At 40.0% G+C, this 23666-nt stretch overlaps 1 protein-coding gene across 2 annotated transcripts in view; it reads right to left on the bottom strand.

The window, feature by feature from the left end:
* LOC146805069 (histone H2A-like) overlaps positions 1 to 23147 on the bottom strand; it is a 50265-nt gene extending 27118 nt beyond the window's left edge. The window contains exon 1 of one of the 2 annotated variants that reach the window (XM_085620461.1): positions 23127 to 23147. The gene's annotated coding sequence lies outside the window, so the exon portion shown is untranslated. Of the gene's footprint in view, positions 1 to 22348; positions 22457 to 23126 lie in introns of those variants that run through there. The other variant, XM_085620460.1, reaches the window with a different exon arrangement.
* Between the last annotated feature and the right edge of the window lie 519 nt (positions 23148 to 23666).

The following is a 23666-nucleotide window of genomic DNA, read 5'->3' as shown; positions in this document are numbered from 1 at the left end:
TGAATGAGTGGATGTGTATGTGGATCTTAGAATTACTGAAGAGGTTGTTGTAACTGGTATTGGTATGTCCATTTTTTTGAAAATTTCAGTCTCTATTTTTGAATGTTTGTATCAAAGGTTATATTAGGGTGAGAGGAGGTCTACCACTCTATCACAAGGATGATGTCATCAGTGATGACATCTCAAATGACATCAGTGATGTCATGAGTGAGGTCACGGACCATGTCATGAGTGATGTAATATGTGACGTCATCAGCAGTGGATTGCGGGTGCGCGAGTTATAGTTAGCTTAACTAACTATAACGGGGGAATTTCATTGGTTTTTTATGAGTAAAATGTCCGCTAACTAGAACGTGTGTGAAACCTATGGTTTTTTCACTGAATTTGCAAGGTTTTTTAAATGCTAATTCCGAACTATAACGTGTGTGAAACCCATGGTTTTTTCACTGAATTTGCAAGGTTTTTTAAATGCTAATTCCTAACTATAACGTGTGTGAAACCCATGGTTTTTTCAGTGAATTTGTATGGTTTTTTAAATGCTAATTCTTACCTATAACATGTGTCATTCCCATGGTTTTTTCATTGTTTTTGTATGTTTTTTTTAATACAAATTCTTATATTAAACTTTTTTTTTTTTATTTGCAAGCTTTTTTACTTTATATTCTCTTAAAACACTATGCTTAATTTTTAAAAATTCTGCAATATATTATTTTTTCTCATTTTTTTTTTACCAAGCAGGTAAGATATATTAGTATAGCATAGTGATTTTTTTTTTTCCTTTTTTTTTTTATGTGCGCGTACGGTAAGCTTACGGTAAGCGTACGGTTTGCGTAATGTTCGTAATATTTCTACTCTTTTTGCGTATGGTTACGCAATTTACGTAGCCGTGCGTACTGCGTACGTGGCGCGTAAGCGTGTACGCTACACGCGCACGTTACGCGGAAGTGTTGGGGCGTGCCTGTTATGCGCATGTGCGCGAGTCTTTTTTACGCACATGCGTACTTTTACCGTAAGCGTACCGTAAGCGTAACGTACGCGCACGGTGGGTCATGTGATCAAGAAACAAAACTTTTGATTGGTTCAAAGTAGTTTCAGTTCTAGAACTCTCCTACACCACACCCATTCCCCTCATTTCTGCTTGTGATCCCTTAGGAGAAGGAGCGGAGTTGTCTTTGGGATACGATGGCAGACCAGCACTCCTCTGCTGAGAGTGAGGCTAGCAGCACCACCATCAGGCAGAGAAAGAGGAAACAGAAGAGCTCTTTTATATGGGAGTATTTTACTTTCCCTAAGGGCGAGAAAAAAAGTCAATGCTGCTTTGGTGACTTGTAAGCTGTGCCAGCGTGTACTTTCAAGAGGTAATCCTAACAAGAAGTATTCCTTCGGGAATCACACTATGTTACGACACCTTGAGGATGTACACCCTAGGACACATGCACGACATACTAGAGGAAACCCTTCAGTAAGTCGAGCAAGCACATCCACAGCAGCTCAGCCGAGTCCATCTTCGGAAGCTCAGCTGAGCCCTTCATCTGTGGGGGCAGATTCACCTTTTTCTGGTCCTGTGGAAACTAACCATCGGTTTGCGAGGGTTACAATGCGGTGCTCATTTTGCCATGGTCTAATTGTTCATAGGGAGACCAGTCTTCCCCTCATTAACAACAAAATAGACCAGCACATTTGTCCTACCAGCTAATGTTCCCATTCTTCCTTTCCTCTGTCCCTGCATGAACACAACGGCTCTTTTAAGAGCCAACCTTACCTCTCAACTTTTTAAAAAAAATTTTTAAAACCTTTTTTTTTTTCTTTTTTTTTACCGTACACTAAACACTAAACAACAATTACCACATTACAAGGTCCTTGAGGGATTAATAACTAAATACTGAAAATCTGTTTGAGGAGAAGTGGAAGAAAGGGACCATCTAATTTCTGACTTACCTGACCCACCCAACAATTTAATTTTTAATTAAAATTTAATTGAAATTACTTGTAAAAATGTTTTTTTTTTCTCGAAAATTCTTTCGCAATCTGAAAAAAAAAAAAGAAAAAAGTATTAATATTTAATAAATTATATAATACAGTACACGTATTTACATATTTTCCAAAAACAATTTTTTGCCATTGTTTTGCTGTTTTCAGAATATATTGCATCTCACTATAAATCGTGAAAGCAATTGCATTCATCACTTAACAGCGGGCAAAAAAAAAACCAACAATCTCAATGATTGTTTTAAAAAAGCCCAGAATCTCTTTTTACTTAAACATAACATTATAGAAATGCAAAATATTCAAAAAAAATATCTAATAACAATAACTATTTCTTTAAAATACCGTCTGACAATTTTGTTACAGAAGCATAATCACAAAAATAATATATCTCAAATAACTCCACAAAACATCTGGTTACATTTCCTTTAGGCCAAATGGTAATTTTAAAATTCTTTGATTAAATTTCCAATGGTAATCTAATAAAATTCCAAAATTTAAAATTGTACAGATGTTACCGATTCTCTCTAAAATTTTGGTTTCCGAAAGATTCATTGGGAATTAAATAAGTCCACAATACAATTGGTTACCTTTCCTTTAGGCCAAATGGTAATTTGAAAAATCTTTATTTGAAAATTCCAATGGTAATCCAATAAAATGGTAAAATTGTTTTGTACAGATCTTGCCAATTCTCTCTAAAATTTAGGTTTCAGAAAGATTAGATAGGAATTTGCTAAATCAAAAGGCAAACGTTGCTTGAAAATCAATTGGGAATCATTACACAGTGTCCAGCCTTTTTCACATTTAAGATAAACTGTGTAATGTCCAGAAGTTACAGTAGGTCCTTCATGGAAAATTATTGCAACTGTTACCAAAGTTTTTCCTGAAATTGATAATTGCTGTCCTATAAACTTCTTTATTAAAGTATCCAATTTTGAACCATCAGCTCTACATCGTTGCATCATTAAAATTACATACTGTCCGTAGTCCTTTAAAATTAACGTTGAAAACAGGTCAGATTTACACTCACCGCATTCCATGCTATTATTAGCATCTTTAACTAATTTAGCAAAAGTGACTGTTTTACTGTCTGGCAATGTTAAATAAATAAACCTTTCAGAATCAACATTAGAGCCACATGTATTGAAACAGTTTTCACAACTATGTTCCCATTTATAAGAGACACCAAACATATTTTCAATGTGTACCCCTTCTTCTTCCAGTACCTGAAGAAAATACATCAAGAATTCCTGTGCGGCTTGCTGTACATTTTGAGAAAACTGTGTTCGTCCTGAACATACATCTAAAAGTTTTCTAATTTCAGTAGCACTTTCTATTTGAGTTTTATCATTACTCAGCTTTTGAAAAAGGAGACAACTCAGAACAGAATCTCTCTGATTTACTAATATCTGCTCTTGCAAACTTTCCAGATAAAATGCAACATTCAGCACTACATTAGCGTAGCAGTTGACACCAGAGCTATTTTCAAAATGACAACCTACAACCTCTTCAACATTTTCCTTTTTCTTTTTGCTTGCAATTACATCACTCCTCTTTTTTTTTCCTCCTCTCTACATCCTCATTACAGATATTCTCAATTCTCCTTTTTCGAGAAACTACACGTTTCTCCAACACAGGATACTGACCTAAATGAGGAGCATAGGTTCTTCTTAATCTATTATACTCCTTTACACAGTTTGTATCAGCACTAACTTTTGAATCATCAAAGTCTATCATGAATAAACCAGATCATGTTTTCACTCGTGACAAAGCTACATAAGCCATACCTTCTTTGAACACAGTTGAACCAATGTTTACAAATGCACAATCTACAGTCAATCCTTGAGACTTGTGAATAGTTACAGCATATGCTAGAGAAAACGGAAACTGTTTCCTACGTACATACAAGTCTTTCACAAGCATGAAACGAACTGTACAACGACAAATGTCTATAACTTCTTCTATCTGATCAAATTTTATTTTTAAACATTCAATTCCATCTTTTTTCTGATAATTAATAAAACCCACAACTCTTCCCATAGCTCCATTTACTAAACCTTTTTCTACATCCAAATTTCTCCTTAAAAATACTCTACAGTTCATGCAAACATATAGATTTTTTTCTAATCCGGCAGTTTTTGAAATGTTCTTCTCTAGTGAATCCAATTTATTTTTCAGTTTGCCTGTTAATGTAATAGTAATTCTTTCATGCTGAATTTTGTCCACTGCTTCCAATTTCCTAATCTCTTCCTTTTCCAATTTCAAAAGCTCCTCATTGAATATTGAGCATTGACGTAGAGTTGGCATTAAGCAGATGACACTTTTCTTTTCTGCAATGTTCTTGTATATCTTCTCTGCAACTATTTCTTCCTTTGGAAATAAATTATGTAGCAACCGACTCTGTAATGCTTTCGTGCCAGCCTCAGTGAGTAGTCCAATTCTGATATCTTTCAGAATACTTCCATATTCTTCATCGTTTGCTTGCCTCATATTAGTAGCAAGTTCCTTGTACTCAAAGAAGGACCAAATATTTGCATTACCAATGCTTCCCAATGACCTTTGTGTCTTCATGTGTCACAGTATTAAACACTGGTTGTCCTTTAACTGGAGTAAGCTGTAGAAGATCCCCAAAAACTATGACATGTTTTCCACCAAATAACACGTCATAGTCTGTCCTTAGAATTTGCTGCATTCTTAAATGCACAAAGGCAAGCATTAAGTTTGATACCATGCTCACCTCATCAATAATGAGAACTTGCATCTTCAATACTCTTGAAACTTCCAAGCATGCTTCTCCAGTTAGCTTGTGGTATTGTATTTTGTTCTCATGCTCCACTGGTAACATTAGCAAACGATGTAAGGCGATTCCTTTTATGTTATATGCTGCTAACCCAGTTGAAGCAGTAACCACACAAGACAAAGTTGAATCCGTTTTTTGCTGTAGGTAGCTTCTGATGACTTTTAGTAAGAAACTTTCCAGTTCCAGCTTGTCCGCTTACATACATCCTGATTGGTTGAAATGATGTGCATGAGCACTCTTTTTTTTCATGTAGTAATCCGTGATCAATTTTGTTTCTGATCTCTTCATAAATTTGTTGCTGCTCTTCATTCAGTCGTCTTTCCAAATTTGGCAAGTCTATAAATTCTTCTTGAGCTTGATTCATAGCCGTTTCCACTTCAGTCATAGCTATTGCAGCTTCATTTTCAACGATTGGTTGTCCTAGGGGATCTTGACTGAGTGTTCCTGAACTTTGGCTGTCTTGAGAACTGTCTCTAGCTACTTCAGCTGCAATTGTAGTTTCCTGTTCAATTTCTTCATTTAACATTTGCACATAATTTGTGAAAGTACTGCATTCTATGCGGTCTTTGCAAGCATTAAAGGAATCTTCATAGCTTTGAAATTTTCCCAGTAGTTCGTCCTCGGTACGCCATGGTTTAAACAGCTGTAAAAGAGCCAAGTAGTAAAATTCCTTTTTGTCAGTAGTGTCGCAACTCAGCTTCCTGTGATTTATCAAACTTCCTTTTGTTTGCTTCACCAAACATCATTCCTCACCAATGACTTTATATTTTCCATTGTTGATGTCTTCTGTGGCTTTCCGTGAATAAATGTAGTTCTGCAGCACTTCATAGAGACACATGTTCTCTAGATGAAGACTTCTCTTGGGATAATATGTGTCCAACATGTTTGATTTCAAAATATCTGTACTTTCTGGGTCATTCTCGGCCAAATATTCAATTTCTCCAACAGATTTCAGTACCCGATTTCTCATTGCTGCAAGGCCTAAACTTGCCCAAATTATTCTTCGTGATTTCGAGTAGAGACTTGCAGAAGATAACCTATCTGAACATTCGTAGGATCCAATTTCTCGATGCGATAACATCTTTAAACTGAAACTGTACAGCTTCTTACTGACAGTCTTCTCGTGAGAAATCTCTTCCCACATTTCTTTCAATTCAGTTTTTTCTGATTTAGTAATGTAAGACGTTACATATCGAGCAACAGCAATGGAATGGTCAGCTACATACTGTATATCCATGTTAGCATTCCACATGGATAAAATGACTGGGTTGTAGTCATTTATATTTTTTGATTCTTCTTTTCTTTTTAGGTTGGAGGTATTCTTAGGTGATTTTCTTGTAATAGTATGTCTAACAGATGACATAAAACTGTTTACTCTTCCATTTGAAAGAACAGGTCTAGGAAATCCAAATCGACATTTAGTGTAGTATTTATCTTTGCTCTTGTATTTCCGGCGACAGTATTTTTCACACCGATGACTTTGGAAACGTAAAACTTGCTCCTTTAACTTTTTCTCTTCTGTGCCTTTTGGTATAGCACATGTTGTATATTCTTCAATGTAAGATAACACTGCTTCATCAGTATCTGTTCCAAACTTTGGGGCATCCTTGATCCACAACAGCATATGAATATGAGGAGCACCTCTTGCCTGGTACTCTTTTCTCCAAAAGAAATCCACTACTTCTCCAAGAGGTGGATTTTTTTTATTGCAGATGAAGGACATCATAGCCTCAAATCTATGATTGAAATATCTGCAAACATTAACCGGATCCAATGAGCACAGTTCTCCTGCTGTCTTGTATTCGATGTTTTTAATGTTTGAATTTGCCTCTCGTAGAAAATCCAGTAAATCATCCCAAGCGTACTCGGCACAGCTTAGGGTAAGGAACCATGTTGGAGTTCCTAAATTCCATAACATGCATTTTAATTCACCATGGCGTCGGTACCAATATTCATTTGTCCCACGCTGACAAGCCATCAGATTGATCAGTTGGGTTTCCAAATGATCATCTCGGTGCTGCACTTTCTCCATAAAATCCTTAGCAGACACATTTTGTAAATGTACTCCACTTTTTAAAATGTGATTTACTGCATAAGATAATGCAGACAAGTCGCTTTCAAATAAAAGATGGAACAAATAAGGAATACTTTGTCGAAATCTTGGATCTTCTGCATATAGTCTTGTAGTTCGATACTCAGAAGCTGGAATCTGTTCTGGACGTTCATCGTATCGTCCTCCTTTTCCTGTAGGAAACAGCTGGGGAAAACATCGAGCTTCCAAGCTCTCCTCCCATACACTCACAGGAGTTCCTTTTGCTTTCTTCATCTGAAACAGATCAATATTGTCTCCCATAACTTCTTTTGAATGAAGAGGATGTATGCTAAAATGTTCATAAATTTCTTCTTCCTTTGACTTGTCCACTTTTTCAATTTGTCCAGTTGGTGTTTGTGTCTTCTTGTAAATCTTCTTCTATATAAATTGATTCATGCCATTTGTTATTCCTTTTCAAATACAAATTTGCTCTTTGTACTTTCCGTACATCATTAACCAGAATAACTAATGGTTCAGTTTCCAAAGTATCTGCATCAATAGTTTCCATATTTTTTTTCAAATCCAAGGGCAAATACACCACTCTACCTTTTAAACCTCTCAGTAAATCTGAAGGAGGTAATTTACCAGTTTTGGGCTCCATACGTACTATGGTCTGGAACGGATGAACACATTGAATAAGTATAGACTCATATGTATTTAATTCAGAAAGTTCTGCAGGAATAGCATCCAATTCTAAATTATTATGTACAGCTCTGGTCGGCATTCTATTTTCTTCTAACTTGTTTTAACAGTATTTACAAATACGCTGATCTTCACCCAATTCAAAACAATTTTCAAGAAATATATATGTGGCAAAATCCTTCCACTTATAATTATCTTCATTTTCACTTTTTCTGTAGAGATCAACATTCCTGGTTTGTTTTCTATAATGAGTTCTGCGGCAACAAATACAAGTAATATTTGGTCTTTCATTAGAGATTATTGCAAATTTTGTTATGTGATCATTAAATTTCTTACTCACAGAGGGTTCTACATTCTCTTCCACTTCTTCCTCATTTACTGTGTCCTTTTCTGCACTTTCTTGTTCTGGACCAAAGTAACAAAACTGAATTTCATCAGTAACCTTCTCTACATCTGATACCGATCCACGGAACAGAGCCCTTTTCAATTCATCTAACTTTATTGCTGGACTTTTAGCAAAATACAATCGTCTCACAAACTTTCTCATTTCAGTATGATGAACAGCCAGCATCCTAAAATGATGAAAAACACTTTTACACACTTTTCTAGATAGACAAGCCAGAGAATGTCCCTGCAAACCAGTATTCTCTCTCACTCTGCATGGATCTAGACTTTGAAGCACCTTAATCTTCTGTTTAACACTCTTTTTACTATATTCTCTTAGAAACTAATGAAATTTATCAATAGATTCCGGACGCACATTGCAAATACTACTACAATTCCAAGTGTACACTGGGGCTTTAGGACGTCTCCCCATAGCCTCATCCGCCATCACTTGTTCCTCATCTCTTGGAACCATTTTCTCCTTCTCCATCATACAACCATTTTTCACTTCATAAGCACGACCTCTGGTGTCAACTGCATGCAGCAAACTATTACTTTGAAAATAACTCTCTTCATTAAAAAAAGGTTCACTACTTGAACTATGCATCCATTCTCCTAAAAACACTTTACAAAAGTTTGTTCTTTTCACAAGTCTTTTCCTTTTGCTTTGTGATTTCAGTACATTGACCATTTTATCTAATGTACGCATCCTGTTCAAAATTAAAATGAATAGTTTCCTTTTTAATTCTAAAGCCTTTGCTGCAATGGCTTCAATTTCTTTTTTTCTCTTATAAAATTTAGCTTTTTTCTTATATTTCTTCACATCCTTTATCAAATTGGACATAACTCTTCTCTGAAACATTTTTCTACGAATCTCTTTAAACGCTGTTTTTCTTTTTAAGTTAATCTTGGTTTCTGAAGGTATATTTGCATTAACTAAATGCTCAATTTTTTCCTGTTGTTTTCTATTTAAAACATTCTTTCCAGTACAGACATTTTGTACATTTTTCCTTTTTTTGAAGATATTGTTTAAAAAACTCTTTTGTCTGCTTACCAGAAGACTTTCTCTTTTTCCCCAACATGAGCATCTCCAACTATCTTAGGTCCTCCAGTTGTCTTCAAATATAGATTTTTTTGTGGTTTTTCCTTAGTCTGGATTTTGTAGGCATCTTAAATTTTGTTCACTGCTCTTCAGCAATATCTGAAAAAAACTAAAAAAAAAATTCCTTTATTTTATTTAAATATATTACTACATTTTTTATGATCTTTTCAAATCTTAAAATACTATGTACCCCTTTCCTACAAGTGAAAATCACAATAACACCATCACAAATTAAATATCTAAAAACAATTCCTGTGTGCACACAGAGTCATGGTTTGATATTAGTCAGAAAACGAAATTTCTTTGCCAATTGGAAAGCACACTTACTACTCTTTTTTGGAAAGTGATAAATACTTTTACAGTCTGACACATTTTGAATTCACTTTTCAGATTCTGAAAACAGCACATGTCCAAACAGCTTTTTGAGACCAGCAACATGTGTAACCTGGGTGACTGACTACACTCCAGCAAGGGCAACCAGCCTTAGTGATGCTGAATGTATTTGCATTACAGACTGCAACCTCAAACCCTAAAAGTATTCCTCATTTATACCAGTACACCTTAATTTATGGTGAAAACATAGTCCATATTATTTTACATGTTCCTTACATTTAAATTTCTCCCAAAACACAAAATGATAAACACAACTTCAACAAAAGGAATTCCAATTCTATTATTCATTTCTTAATTTACCATATACATCCCCTCTCAAACTCTAAACTCACCTTTAAAATTAGTTAGCTGTGAAAGAAATGTGGCACTCAAACAGCAGATTATCAGAGCCAGGATCTCTGTTCTGTACACCTCTCTCCTCTCAGCAGAACCAGATAATGGCAATGTTTCCCTCTCTTTTTCCACACATATACATGTTAATTTCAAATCTCAGTGCTTCCCCCTTTTTTTCAAATGTAATCACACATTTCTATTGGTTGAAAACCAACCCTTTTCCAAAAGTACCCTTCTCCCAACTTGACTTCTGCCTAGTACCCTTCCCCCAACTTGACTTCTGCCTGCTACCATAGCAACAGCTCATGGAACACTGCTGTGTGGAGTTAGGTCAGAAGTTCACCACACAATGTTTCATTTCCAAAGAGCAAGAGTGCTTGACTTTTCAAACCTAACAGCAAATCCATAGTACTGTTCTTTGGTAACACATTTTTCTGTACCAATACAAAACATGCTTCTATAAATTGACACATACAGCCTAGTTTTTAGTGTAGAATGGTATGAAACAGCCAATGAGTTCTTTTTATTTTAAAAAAATATGTATGCCTCCATTTCCAAAATGTGTTTCATTTCTTTTTCCCATTCTACTGAAATACACCTCCTGAGTGCATCCAGATCTCCTTTGAAGATGTTCACAGTGTGGATTGTAGGGCACAGCTATGTCTTCTGGAGTGAAAAGTATGCAGAGAAAACAGGTATGGTGAGAGACCTTGCTTTGCCAAATGTAGACATTAAATGGATTGGGCAGAGAGGGTTAAAGTGGCACCAATTGATGCCATTGGTGAAATCCTTCATGCAAATCCAACACCCTGACCTCATAATAGTGCACTGTGGTGGCAATGACCTAGGCACTTTGACTGGGGTAGGTCTGGAAATGCTTATGAAGGAGACCTTTGCACAACTGTTTTCACTTTTCCCTAGAACTGCCTTTGCGTATTCTAACATATGCCAAAGGCAAAAATGGAACTGGTCCAATCATTTTTGTCCGCAGATTGACAAAGCAAGAAAGCACGTCAACAAATCTGTTTCTGCTTTCCTCCGAGACTATGGTATGGGTTCCATTTACCACAACAACTTGCGTTACGACATGCAAGACATTTATAGAGGAGATGGTGTACACTTCACTGATGAAGGGAACAGAGTCTTCCTCTTGAACCTTAGACTCTGCATCGGTACTCACTTGTAGGTACCACTAAAAAATCACTTCATAAACACAACGGCTCTTTTTAGAGCCCCCTAATATCTAAACACTTAAATCTGAATTTTATTTCTTTTTTTATTTTTTTTCTACCGTACGCGTACGGTAAGCTTACCGTAAGCGTACCCGCGATTTTTTTTTTAAATTAATAAATGTTTTTTTGTACTTTTCTGTCCTTCTTTGACCCCCTTTCAAATGTTAGGGGGTCTGTAACTCTCTTCCTTGCCCCCTTTTCAAGTTATCTCCCTTTTTTTTCTGTGTGAAACACACGAAATGGCGGCCGACACTTCCTGATTTCGTCCGATTCGAATGTTTACAGTCATGTGACAACCAATCAGATTTGAGCTCGCGCACGGCACCGTACGCGTACGGTAAGCTTACCGTAAGCGCACAGTAAGCTGCCACAGATATATATTGATTTAAATGCTATTTTCTCAGGAACTACTGAACAGATTTACACCAGACCTACAAAAGGCACTTCCTTGACCTGTAGACTACCTCTCTGCCAAATTTCAATTAACTCTGTTTAGCCGTTCGGGCTGTAGCTGTGTCTAAAGGTCCTATGGAAAAATGCATGGGGAAAACGCGTTTTGGGACCCCCCTTTTTTCTCAGCCCCCGCTTGACGAATCCCCCCGAGACTTCAGGGTAGGAGCAGAGCGTAGCGCCCCATTAGTTTTGAAAATTTCGCGAGGATTCGTCGACCGGCACCAAAGTTATTCAAAAATAGAATGTTGCGGTTTTCCTATGGAAACAGGGTCCTAACTATAACTACCTACTGGCGACCGCCAGTAGGTAATATATATATATATATATGCAACTACTCATACTCCTCGAACCTCCGTAGCAATGCAATGCAGCAGCGGCGGCGAACAGAGGAAAACGGACCCTGATTACTGGCAGGAAGATTTTTATTCTGCTCCTTCTCTCAGTGACGCGTTTCGGGCACAGCAGAGCCCTTGATCACACACCGGTAACAGTCTGCCAATACAATTTAAATATGCAAGGTGAGTTTACTTCCTGTGTCACATGATTATAGACACAGACAACAGACTTGTAGAAAAACAGATTCCGTGAAATCACTTGAACAATCGCCATGATTTTGAATGCATATGATATTATTAGGTTATACATTTACAAATCAACACTGGAAATGGATAAAAAATGCAACACATTATTAAAAGACTGTCAATAAATAGGAGAAATATATATATATACACATATACATACATACACACACACAAACACCCACATTATATATACATGTGCATTCATACAATATATATATATATATATATATCCTCCAAAGACAAAAAACGTGGCACTCCTCTTGATGATAAATGTTGTTTATTCAATTCGTGACTTCCTCCTACGCGTTTCGAACCGAAGTTCCTGATCACGGTAGAGTGTTTAGTCCTTTTTCAATTTTCAGTTATATACATTCTTATTTCACTAGTGCATTATGGGTTTAGTAGTTTTTCATATTGTTTCAGAAAAACTTTATTATACAGTCTGCTATTTTTTACTCTGGCTGTACTGGTGAGTTGGAGTATTACAAAGCAAAGAGTGTTATTTATTATGGATCACAAGCCATGTTGCGCGCTATTACGAGCTACAGCCGCATATATTTATAAAAGCGGGAGAGCCTGGACATTAATGATCATTCCTGTGTTACACAGTTGATCTGACATGGAGTGAATAGGGCGACTGAGTGTCCAGATATATTTATGGGCTGAGTGCCCCCACACTCTGCTTTTGGTTACTCATCTCACCACCCAGACAGAGAACATGCAAGTAGCAATGCCAGTTGTTATAAGTTGCTTATTCTTGGGCTAATTATAAAATCTGTTTGTGCTCCTCATAATCGAATGTTTCAGATATGGAGATACATCAAAACATATTTCTACTTATTTTTACATTCTATGTATTTTTTCAAAAGAGTTCATACAATTAAGTATTTGGGTTCCATTAGGGTTTTTTCTCCAAATGTTTAACAGTTGTAGCTTCCTCTTTGGACTCTTATTCTGGATTATTCATGGACTTTTAAAGGTGAACATACATCTCCTCATCCCCATTCAATCCCAGGGGATGTTTCGTTTTGAATCTCATGATCATAAGGGATTCCAGTCTGCGTAGTTTCTGTACTCGATTGCCTCCACGTTCATTCATATGGACGATTTGAGAAAGGATAGAGATAGATATATAGAATATATATATATATATATATATATATATATATAAACGTGAACCCACCCTGGGCCCAGAAAACTGGAAGTTCTACCCTCAAGATAGGCCCACCATCATTACTTTATGATAAGCAGATGTCACCTGGGGTACATTACCGTCCACATGCAAACATTACCCTTACTGCATTTGTCAAAGGCCACGCGGCGTTGTCACCTATGACTCCTTAGGCAAATCTTTCCTTTTTAGCCAAAAGTGCTTTACATCTTGGAATTCCTGTACCGGCACTAGAACGTTAAATGCAGTCTCTGGGAATAAATTATGCGGAACATCAAGCTGTTGGCACAGTTAAGTAATTCGTAGTATCTGGAGCTTAAGTTCACGGGTTCTTTTCTCCCGTGCACTGCTTGGATGGGACTAATTTTCATTTTGATGTTCAACAGATTCTTTATTCATATTGTTAATTTTGTAGAAGTAGCACAACAAATTCTTGGCAGTTTAGTTGTGTAACCGCCGTTGTGTTTATCGGGGCCGTGGCGGGAAGCGTAGTGGGTATGAGGCTGTCGCGTTGCAGGAGGGCGGCCCGTATCTGGCTGGGCGTGGCTTCAGTGGTGGAGCTCGTTCACCCTGGGGTTTGCGCTTCGGAGGGTGTTAAGATGCGCCTTTTGTGTTCCGGTTGCTGTCGCGGTGATCGGTGGATGTAAACAGTTAAAACTGCCTACAACGTAAACATAATCTAATTGATTTATTCAATATTGTGGGGCAGGATTAAAATCAGATAGATGGTCAAAGGATCATAATTACCCTAACATCTTTATTTTGTCAACACGTGTTGACCGTGCTCCATCCGCCTTCACAGGTCGTCGGCTTTCATCAAGACTAGAGATCCCTACACTATAAACGTCATTTGCATCAGAAAGGTAGTTAAAGTCTGTATCAATCAATGCCACACACCCTTAATAATACCCCAATTTAATGATACTCGCGTTGATGCGTGGGGTCCTGGAGCTTTTCTCTATAATAAAACATTCAAGAACGTAAACTAAGCCGAGTCAGCGGGCGGTCGCGATATGCAGAGGGAGCGTCTGACTGGGTGTGAGGCTTGGTCCCAGAATCCTGCATATTAGGCAGAGGTTTCCTCACTTGGTGTTTATCCTGTGCAATGTCGCGATAACTTTGTGGCCTTGCTTTCAATTACTCAGTATTACGATGAGCTATGTGGGGGTCGTGTGCCGGATTTACAAAGTTAATTATAGAAGCTAATGAGGGGCAGTATCAAAGTTTATAGCTCAATGGTTCAAACCGGCGTCTATGGTGTCTGCAGTCAGGGGTTCAATTCCGGGGTTGGTGTGGTTCATGGGTGCGGCAGAGAACCCTTTTTCAGTTGAGGAGGAATGAAATTCTTTGCCGATACGTGTACTGTGGGCAGGGGGTATGTGTCGCAAAGTTGTCATAAGTATGTAGGGATTAGATTTTTAACATAGGGTCTTTGGTTTAACTTTCTCCCTTTGTTGCTTACATGTAGGCGATATTCGGAGGCGCGCCTGGCTGACAAGGCGGCGAGATGATGTGCAGGTCATCCAGCGGGTGCAACGTTTCCGAAGTCTGTGAAGCAGAAAACTTACGCAAACGCCACCAAATTGGCCCAGCAGAAACATAGTGAACGTTATGGAGATGATTGAGGGGCCTGCACTTATGCAGGGTGGAAAAAATGCCGGGTAGGCGTGAAGCCTTTATTATGCACACAGGTTGGTAAATTGAATACATTTTGGCGTTACATGGGTTTGAGCCAGGCGCTTCGTCAGGCGCAAATTAGTCTCGAGTGTAATTCCCTAACTGTGTTCATGGACAATTGTTAGATAGTTCTATTGAGAGCTTCTCTATCCTCTTACCCTTACTAAAAATTACAGACACTTGGTGTTAGTAACAGGTCGTTTTTACAGGTTATTCCAAGAGGGTTGGTAATTGGAGTCACTCGGGTCAAAGGGCGCAAGAATAATTCCGCATAAGCCGCTCTTTTTAAAAATTTTTTTTTTTTTTTTACAAAAGTTGGTAAATGGAATGCATTTGGGGTGTTACGTGGGTTGTTACAGCTCGCCTTGGGCTCTTGGATGGGCGCAGACTAGTCCCGTGTGTACCTGCCCGAGTGCGTGAAGAGACACGTTAGATAGTGCTGTGAAGAGTTTATCTACCTTCTCACCCCTTACTACAAATTATAAATCCTTGGTGTAATTACTGGAGTGTTAATTCATGGACACTTTCTAGGTAGTTATAGCGAGAGCTTATCTACCTTCTCTCCTCTTTCTACAAGTTATAAATGCTCGGCGCAATTACCAGACTGTTATTTGAGGGTGTTCCAGGGAGTGTGGGAATGCGAGTCATTGGGGTTGAAGGAAATAGTCTTGGTGCGTGACTCCACACCCGCGTGTATATGGAGACGGCCCAAAACGGAATAAAATATACTGCCCAATTCGCTATCAAAAGGTATTAATAAGTACTCATTCTTGTAGATGCAACCAGGAAAGCGTTTATTCCCTTTATCTCGACTATAGCTGCTTGGTGCTGAACGCGCAGGATAACTGGTGGGGTTCTGGGTTCATTTGTTACAGCAAATGGGGGGGTTCATGAATACACATTTGCAGACTTCTTCTGTGCCCTGCCAATCAAGCGCTTAAACCCCTTTTTTCAGCTTTAAGTCTGCAGTACAGGGCCAGTATGTATACCGACAGCACCATTGGTGGAATTCTCTATTGAAAGGTGTTACTAAGTACCCCCGCTAGTAAATGCAACAAGGAAAAGCTTTACTCCTGATGGAGCAGGTAAAATTTTTTTTTTATACCTTCTCTATTTTGCATGAAAATACGAATGACGTAATAAATTTACATATTAACCGTGTGCCGTGGTATACTAACCAATAAAGGGCACCTTGATAAACACGAATGACACGCGGTGCTAATTGCATGGCAGAATAACTTTAATGACTAACTGTGGTACGCATATTAACAATAGAAGGTGTGGCGATAGAAATTGCTGAATTGTGTTGCTTTTGTGATGTTTTGCGTTCCTGCTGGGACAAAATGGTGAGTATTATTGCTTTAAATGTCGCTATAAGCTAGGAAAATACTAATATATAATGGGATTAGTGTAGGTTTAAACATTAGAATCTTCATTTCCGTATATTAATTATGTTTTAATGTATGTTTTGCTTAAGTTGGCATTCGGGCCTGCCAGGCCATAATATTCAAAATGGAGTTCGGAAGTGGCCATCGTCTTGTGAGCGCGATGTCTACTGCGCAGACTCAGATGGCTCCGAAGATCTCCAGGCATCCTCGGATGGCTCCGAAGATCTCCAGGCATCCTCAATTCAGAGCACAGTGTTACTTGTCAAGGATAGGAACGTGGAGGACTGCCAGATTTTAGTCAGTGTGAATGACAAGAAAGAACAATAACCACCTATAACGGAAGGTCAACATGTCGATACATCAGACCTTTTTGCATGAGAACTGTATGAGCTAAAAGAATGACATGGCCATTTCCCTGAGAACCCAGGACTATGAGAAATAAAGGACCATATTGCAACTTTAAAGGGCTAAACCAATCACAGACATTCCCAATTCAGTAAATGTACACGTTCCCCAAATTTATTATAAGAGTAGGAAAGGGACAGAGGAGGTTAGTGCGTTCAGAAGGGGTGTCCCGAACTTGCGTGACCGACTTGCCTGCACAATTGCTTGGTGCTTTGGGACTGTGCCATGCTGAGCAAAAGAACTTTACGGACTTGTTGGAGTATTGGCCTGCATTTGATTGGGACGATTTTATCAGAAGGGATTTGAGTTATGCAGAGGTAACAGATTTAGAGAAAGAGCCCCCGATATCAAGAATAGGTAAAGATAAATGTCATGCTAAATTGTGCTGAATAATTTGAACTTTGTGTTGACCAAAATGCTAATTGTGCAACTGAAAGCAAAGTAATTGGATAAACTAAACCTTGATTAACAGAGAATGAGTTTGTGGTTCTTTAAGTAGGGCATTGAACAAGGATTCCGAAGCTTTAATGTGTTTTAGCTGGTTCTAAATTACCATCAACCAGTCCAATTAATTGGTCCGTCGACCAAGTGGTGGAGTGCCTTGATGTTAAGGTTAGGATTCTATAGGTATTGATGTAAAAATGTGTACATTGTAACAAGTTTCCTTCCCTATAGGTAAGGAGGTACCCCCACATGTCCAGCGGATTCCTCATCCTCCTGTGTGCAGATACGAGTGAGACGTGTGAGTGTTGGTGTTATGGGCCCCACCAATGAATGCATGTGTGAATAAGGTACATTTTTTTAGGGTAGAACTTCCTGGACAATTAGTGGTGCTTTATGTTCATTGGTTACGCTTAGGGCAGAACTCGCTGAATGATTGGTAGTGCTTTATGCTCATTTGTTACAGTGAATCTGGGCTTCAGGAACATACATTTGTGGACATCTTCGGTGCCCTGCCAATGAGGAGCTTAAACGTTCATCAGCTAGAAGCTGCGTTACAAGGGCCAGTATATAGACAGACGGCACCAGTGGTGACAGTAGAATGGGTGCAACTACGAACAACTGCCCTATGGTATTATCTCAAGGCTGCATCAGCCCAACGCATTCGTATACTCCAATGATGTCTCACCAACAACAGTAAAAGCACCGCTTCCAGCAAGGGCCATATAGCTCACACGTGCGCGCTGTCTCTCTCTTAGGCAGCGCTGCATTATGGAAGGGGCGGCTGCAGTATGGAGAATATAATTTCTTAGGATGGTTTTCAGGCCAAGGGTTGCGCCACTCAGTGACAAGGGAGCGCATTTTACCTATCGGCAGAAGCTACCAGCTTTCAAACCGGTGATTCCCAAACAGTGCTACATTGGGGAAGGGGCGGCTGCAGTACAGGCAACATAATCTCCTAGGATGGTTTTCGGGCCAATGGTTGCGCTACTCAGTGAAAAGGGAGCAGATTTTACTTATCGGCCAAAGCTACCAGCTTTCAAGCCGGTGACTCCCAAATAAATATATCATGAGTAATGTAACTGGTGATCATGTAAAATGCAACAAGTTGGCTCTTTATATAAACATACATATCGCTTAAAAATGACATCACAAACAGGTGCGGTTGCTCTCCCCTTGTTGTAAAAGGACTGTAAGGGTCAGTAGAAGTCTCACTAGCTTATCTTAGAGCAGGAAGGAGTCTTTGTAGCAGTTCTTCAACTGCAGCTACGCTTATCATAGGCCAGGTGCCTAGATTTCGCAGCTTAATATAGTCGTTTTGCATGTTGCCCAGCCGTATATCGCTAGGTATTTTAATACTATATCTACAGAGGTTATGTTCAGCTCAACTCTATCTCCTGGGTTACACTGTTGCTCCTGGTAACAACCTGGGGGCGTGACAAATAGATAAACCGGGGCCGCACCATATCACCTGTGCACACGTGTATAGTATATCGGTATCCTATTGTGGGAACGTTATGGGGACTGCAGCGGACATATACTGGTAATATTGCAATCTGTCTTGCTATCCAGGGACTGCCATGCTAACAATTGGTGGCAAGTAACTATATATCAGCAGCTATCCGTTTAGATAATTGATTGGCTCATTCACATTCGTAATTTTTCGGTGTTTAGATGCTATCAACTTAAACAATGCTGGATACGGAGAGCTGGGCTTAATTTGAGCAAAGGGTTGAAAGGGGGGGGGTTTATCAGAACCCCCTTTTGGGGACTGAATTAACAAGAAGGCATTCAGTGTTGGTAGTTCGGTTGCCAACCTTCATTTGCGCCAGCGGCCAGCTTGTGGGCTCAACAATATTGTTCATATTACATATTAACAGAGAGCCTGTGAATGGAAGTTACTGGAATCTAATAAACTATGCTAGGCGAACAATGACTGCTGTAGTGTGTTGGCGGCAGTGGAAATAAAGGATTATCGCCTCTCACAATAATACGTTTAGTTTACGGCGGTTACTTTAATCATACCGTCCGCACTTAACCGGTGCAAATGTGACAGCCGTGAAAACAGGCTAGGGTTTGTTAGAGGAGACGGAGTAAGGAGTGTCTCCAGTATTTCCTTAAATGAGACAATGCAGCGCAGCAATTCCATGGGTCCAGTTTGCAGGAAGCACAGTGGGCCGCTAGGTTTGCATATCATCGGATTGAGCGGGGTCTAACAATGCCGGATCGGTTTGGTCAGCTTGACCAAGCAATGGAATGAAAGCAGTTCCCCGCCTGGTGATTCTAGTCATTCTCGCTGGCGGGAAAGATAGGTTACCGCTGGGCAGGCGAGGTGTGAGGGAGGCCTTGTTCACAGCCATGTCTAGGATTAGTCAATGCTTACCGCCAACATGGAGGTCAGAAGTAATACCGCAGGCAGTACGAGCTTGGGGCTCTAGTGAAGGCCATGTAAAAAAAATAAATGGAAGTAAAATAAAAGTAAAATAAATAAATAAATAAAATAAATAAATAGTGGAACCATTTGAGCAAAATAATTTTAGCCGGTGCCTCAATGGGCACAATTCGGCGCAACTGGCTACAGCCAGAAAAGTTGTTCCATTTGGATGGGGGTGCATCTGGTCGGCAAAAGGGCAGAAAATCTTTATCCACACTATACTGGGCTATTGTGGAGCACAGTCGGCACCAGGGTCTCGTGTAGACGGGAGAGAAATGCCCAGGAGGCAAAACAATTTTGTTGATAACAGCAATTCTCTCTTTCTTTAAGTTGATGCCAGTAGCCCAGTGCACATATGTTGGTGTGGGCATTCCTTGATTTGCAAAGAGGAGCAGCAATTCCACTAGCCCAGTCTGGAAAAAGCACAAAAGGCTGCAGGGTTTATGCACCATTTGTTTGGGGTTGGGCGTCTAAGATTGCAGGATATATTTGGTCATTTTGAACAAGTGTTACGATCTGAAGCATTTCCCCGCCCTGACATTTTAGTCACCCACGCTGGCGGGAATGATATGGTGTCCCTGGGCAGGCGTGGGGCGCGAGAGGCCTTGTTTTCAGTCATAGCTAAGTTTCAACAATGCCTACCAAAGGTAGCAATATTGTGGTTGGAAGTGATTCCGCGAACGGCCTGGGCTGGTGGGATTCCGGTAAAAGCCATCAACAAAATCGGTAAAGAAGCTGAACCATTCCATAAAAAGCATTTTGGCAAAGTCCTCCATAGGTACTATTAGACACAAATTGCTACATCCCGGGATGAGAGAGTTGTTCCTTGAGGATGGGGTGCATCTGTCTGCCAAGAGGATGGCGATCTTTATCCACAATGTACTGGGGGCTATTGTGGAGCACAGCCAGCGCCAGGTAGAGGGGGAAGGGAGAGTGCGCCAGGGACCTTCTCACCCTGTGGCGGAGCGCTGACAGTTAACAACAAAGGGGGCACGCGCAGCAATGGAGGTTCAGCGACTGGATGGACCCCAAGAGGGGGTACGATGGAACTGTGCAGTGGATAGGTGGGGAGGGGACTGACCTGCTGGTGGTCCTGGACTCTACTGCCGAGGGTAGGCGCGGGGAGAGGACTGACTTGCCGGTGGTCCTGTCTCTACTGCCCTATCCCGCAACGTATGGATTGTGTGGACTTTTTGGGAGGCTGCCTGTGTTCAGGTACCTCGGTGGGCCGGTACGCTATGCGGTGCCCTGTATTTCAAGCAATGCAATGTTTGCTGTAGCGCGTTGGACCCTGCCGGTACAATGTGCGCAGCTGAGTGGGTCGGCCAACAAATTTAAGTACATGTATATGGTGAAGCTGAAATCAATTATAATGTTATGCCTAATTTCCTTACTGCCTTTGTCTCAAAAAGTCTGTTGCTGTGAATAATGATTTTTTTTTGTAACATATTTTTATTGACATTTTCAAATTTTTAATACCGTACGTCATTCAAGTCCATCCAATAATTATGGCATAAAGTACAGTATGCGGTATCACACATCAGCTGTAGAACCTGCCGTAGAATCGGTAGAAAGAGGATGTGATCAAATACGAGACAATGTGTGTAGCCTAGGGGTTCGGATGGATAATAGGTCACTTGAACTGGGGTGTAACACAGGTGTAGACTAGGGGAAGGGCATGGAAGTTCACCTCGTAACCGAGTGCACGGGCTGTCGTGTGGGTGTAGCGCCTCAATGAATTGTGCTTGGACCTCCTCTTAGGGTTGACCGGCAACCGTAATTGTATGTACTATCAGGCTGTTTGAGACTGCTCTATTGGGGTTGCTGTGAATAATGATATATATCCAAGTAGTACTTTACTCCTGTAGTGGTTGTGTAGATTTATATGGTTTGATGTGAATAAAAGTCTACGCTTTGAACAACATAACCGATGTTTGGATATTCTTGGGCGCGGAGGGGTGTCAGAAGTGAAGGGGAGTGAGTGTTTCATTGTGCGCGTACTATGATTCAAGACAACTTTGCCAGACTTTTCTTGGATTAATCACTATTTACGAAAATGTAAAACACAATTAGAGTGCCAACACGGAACCAAACATTACCAGTGACAACCTAATGCATTCTGTGGACTGTAATCTTTGTTCCACGCTTTTCTATGGTGCGTCAGCTGATCCAGTTGAACTAACACACCCGAAAAAACGAGCGCAAAAAGAAAATTCTAGGACTGGCACAGTGAATCCGTGAGGACATGAAGTCATCAAATCTCTGTAAGGCCACAAACTAAAACAAGGCACTAACCTTACATGGATTCAGCCGAAACGACAGAAAGGACACAGTGGGATTTGTATTACAGGGATTCCACCGGCATTGGGCTACGTCTTAACTCTTAAGACTCATTACCCATTTCTGGGCTTTGCTTTTAAATATCACATCGGGCAGGTTGATTCAATGGGTTATTTTAAAATGCACCAATACCACAACTCCCAGAGTGCATTAATCTGTAAGAGCAAAGGTATGGAAAAGAAAAGTGGAGTCTCAGTGACCTCGAGAAATCTGGTCACTCCATTTATGATGGGATACACACAACTACAATATCCACAATGCAAAGAGAAAAAACAAACTGGCAAATCTTTCACGCCCGTAATCGGGAAGTATAAGTAGACGATCAGGGTTACCAGAAAAAAAAAAGTGCGTTTAACAGTATGGCATTAAACTATCTATCGTATTAGCCTTCCTGGTCTCAAAATGTAAACTCGAAGCATAAATACAGAAATAAACTCTAATTGCACAAAACGAGCTAACTTCCGAAACACGACTTGTATAACAAAGGACAGTACCTTCAAGTTTAACTTTCACGAATCTCCGGACACCCAGGCGCCACTAGCCTTTACCTTCCTCGAAAAACGCTACTTTTACGCCCTCAGCAAAAATAATTGCGAGCAGCCTGTAAAAAAAAAAAAAAAAAAAAATACTGGCCGGCCCCTTTCAAACCAAATGCTAACACCTGTGCATCACAACAGCGCCTGAATTTCCCTCTCACTCAGACACCCGTACTTTTGCAAAAGTATAGATAACTATCACCATCGACAGGGAGGAGTACACATGCTATATTTTCATTTATTTACCAATCAGATTGCCGGCCAAAAGCAACGGGTTATTAGTGGGAAATGCAACCCGGTTATCAGGAGGAGGATGCAAATCAAAGAGGGCTGGTTACATTTTTTTTTACACGTAAACCATCAAGATAAGGTTACCAAATGATTCCATGCAACAAAGAAGATAGTATTCCAGCTATGTCTTTTCTTTTAACGTAGTAATGCATTCTGGGAGTTGTAGTCCCGGATCACCTCAGCTGAGTCAATAGAACTAACACAGATGAAAACAATAGGTCCGAGTGGAGGGTAAGGGAAGCCCTTTTCTGCTCTGGCGGCATTGTGGGGTTAGGGGTGGAGGGATTGCGTTTTAGAGAGCCAGGTGTGGCAAGTTTATTACTTGGTAAATGTATTCAGTTTGATCCATTTTTAGATCTGCAAGTTATGTTAAACTTCAATAAGGTCACATGGATACACATTTAGAAAAACCTATGCTCAAATACTGCCCCCATTTGTTGCCTACCTCTTCGAAGACACTCTTCCGCTTACACACTAGACTTTTTGCTCTCTCGCGGCTCTGTCAGCTTTCTGCCCCCTTTACTCACATTCTGCCCCATGACTCTTCTGCTCACACACTGCTGCCACCTTCACTCACACACTCTGCCTCATGGCCCTTATCCTCACGCACTTGTTTTCACTCGTTGCCCTTTATAATGACCACCACTAATACACTGCCCCATCTGCACACACGCTAGCCTCATCTGCTTCCTGCCCATGTGCTCACACACACTGCCCCATTACTCACACATCTCTGATTCATGCTCATTCTGGAACCACCTGTGCTCCCAGCCCCTTCTGCTCACACACTGACCATAGTGTCATTTTAGGGATTTTGGGGGACCCGGGAAAGGATCATTTTGAATTTCATTACCCATTTCCTACTAATTCAAGCCGCATGATGCCACGCAATACTAAATTATGTGTTAAGGTTTAAAAGGGTCACACAAAAACTGTTTAAATATGTCTCCCCCAGGACCCCAAACATTCTTAAGTTGAAACAGGG

Source organism: Triturus cristatus, chromosome 8 (genome assembly GCF_964204655.1).
Source record: "Triturus cristatus chromosome 8, aTriCri1.1, whole genome shotgun sequence".
NCBI classification, from domain to species: domain Eukaryota; kingdom Metazoa; phylum Chordata; class Amphibia; order Caudata; family Salamandridae; genus Triturus; species Triturus cristatus.
This window is presented reverse-complemented; position numbering and strand designations above follow the sequence as displayed.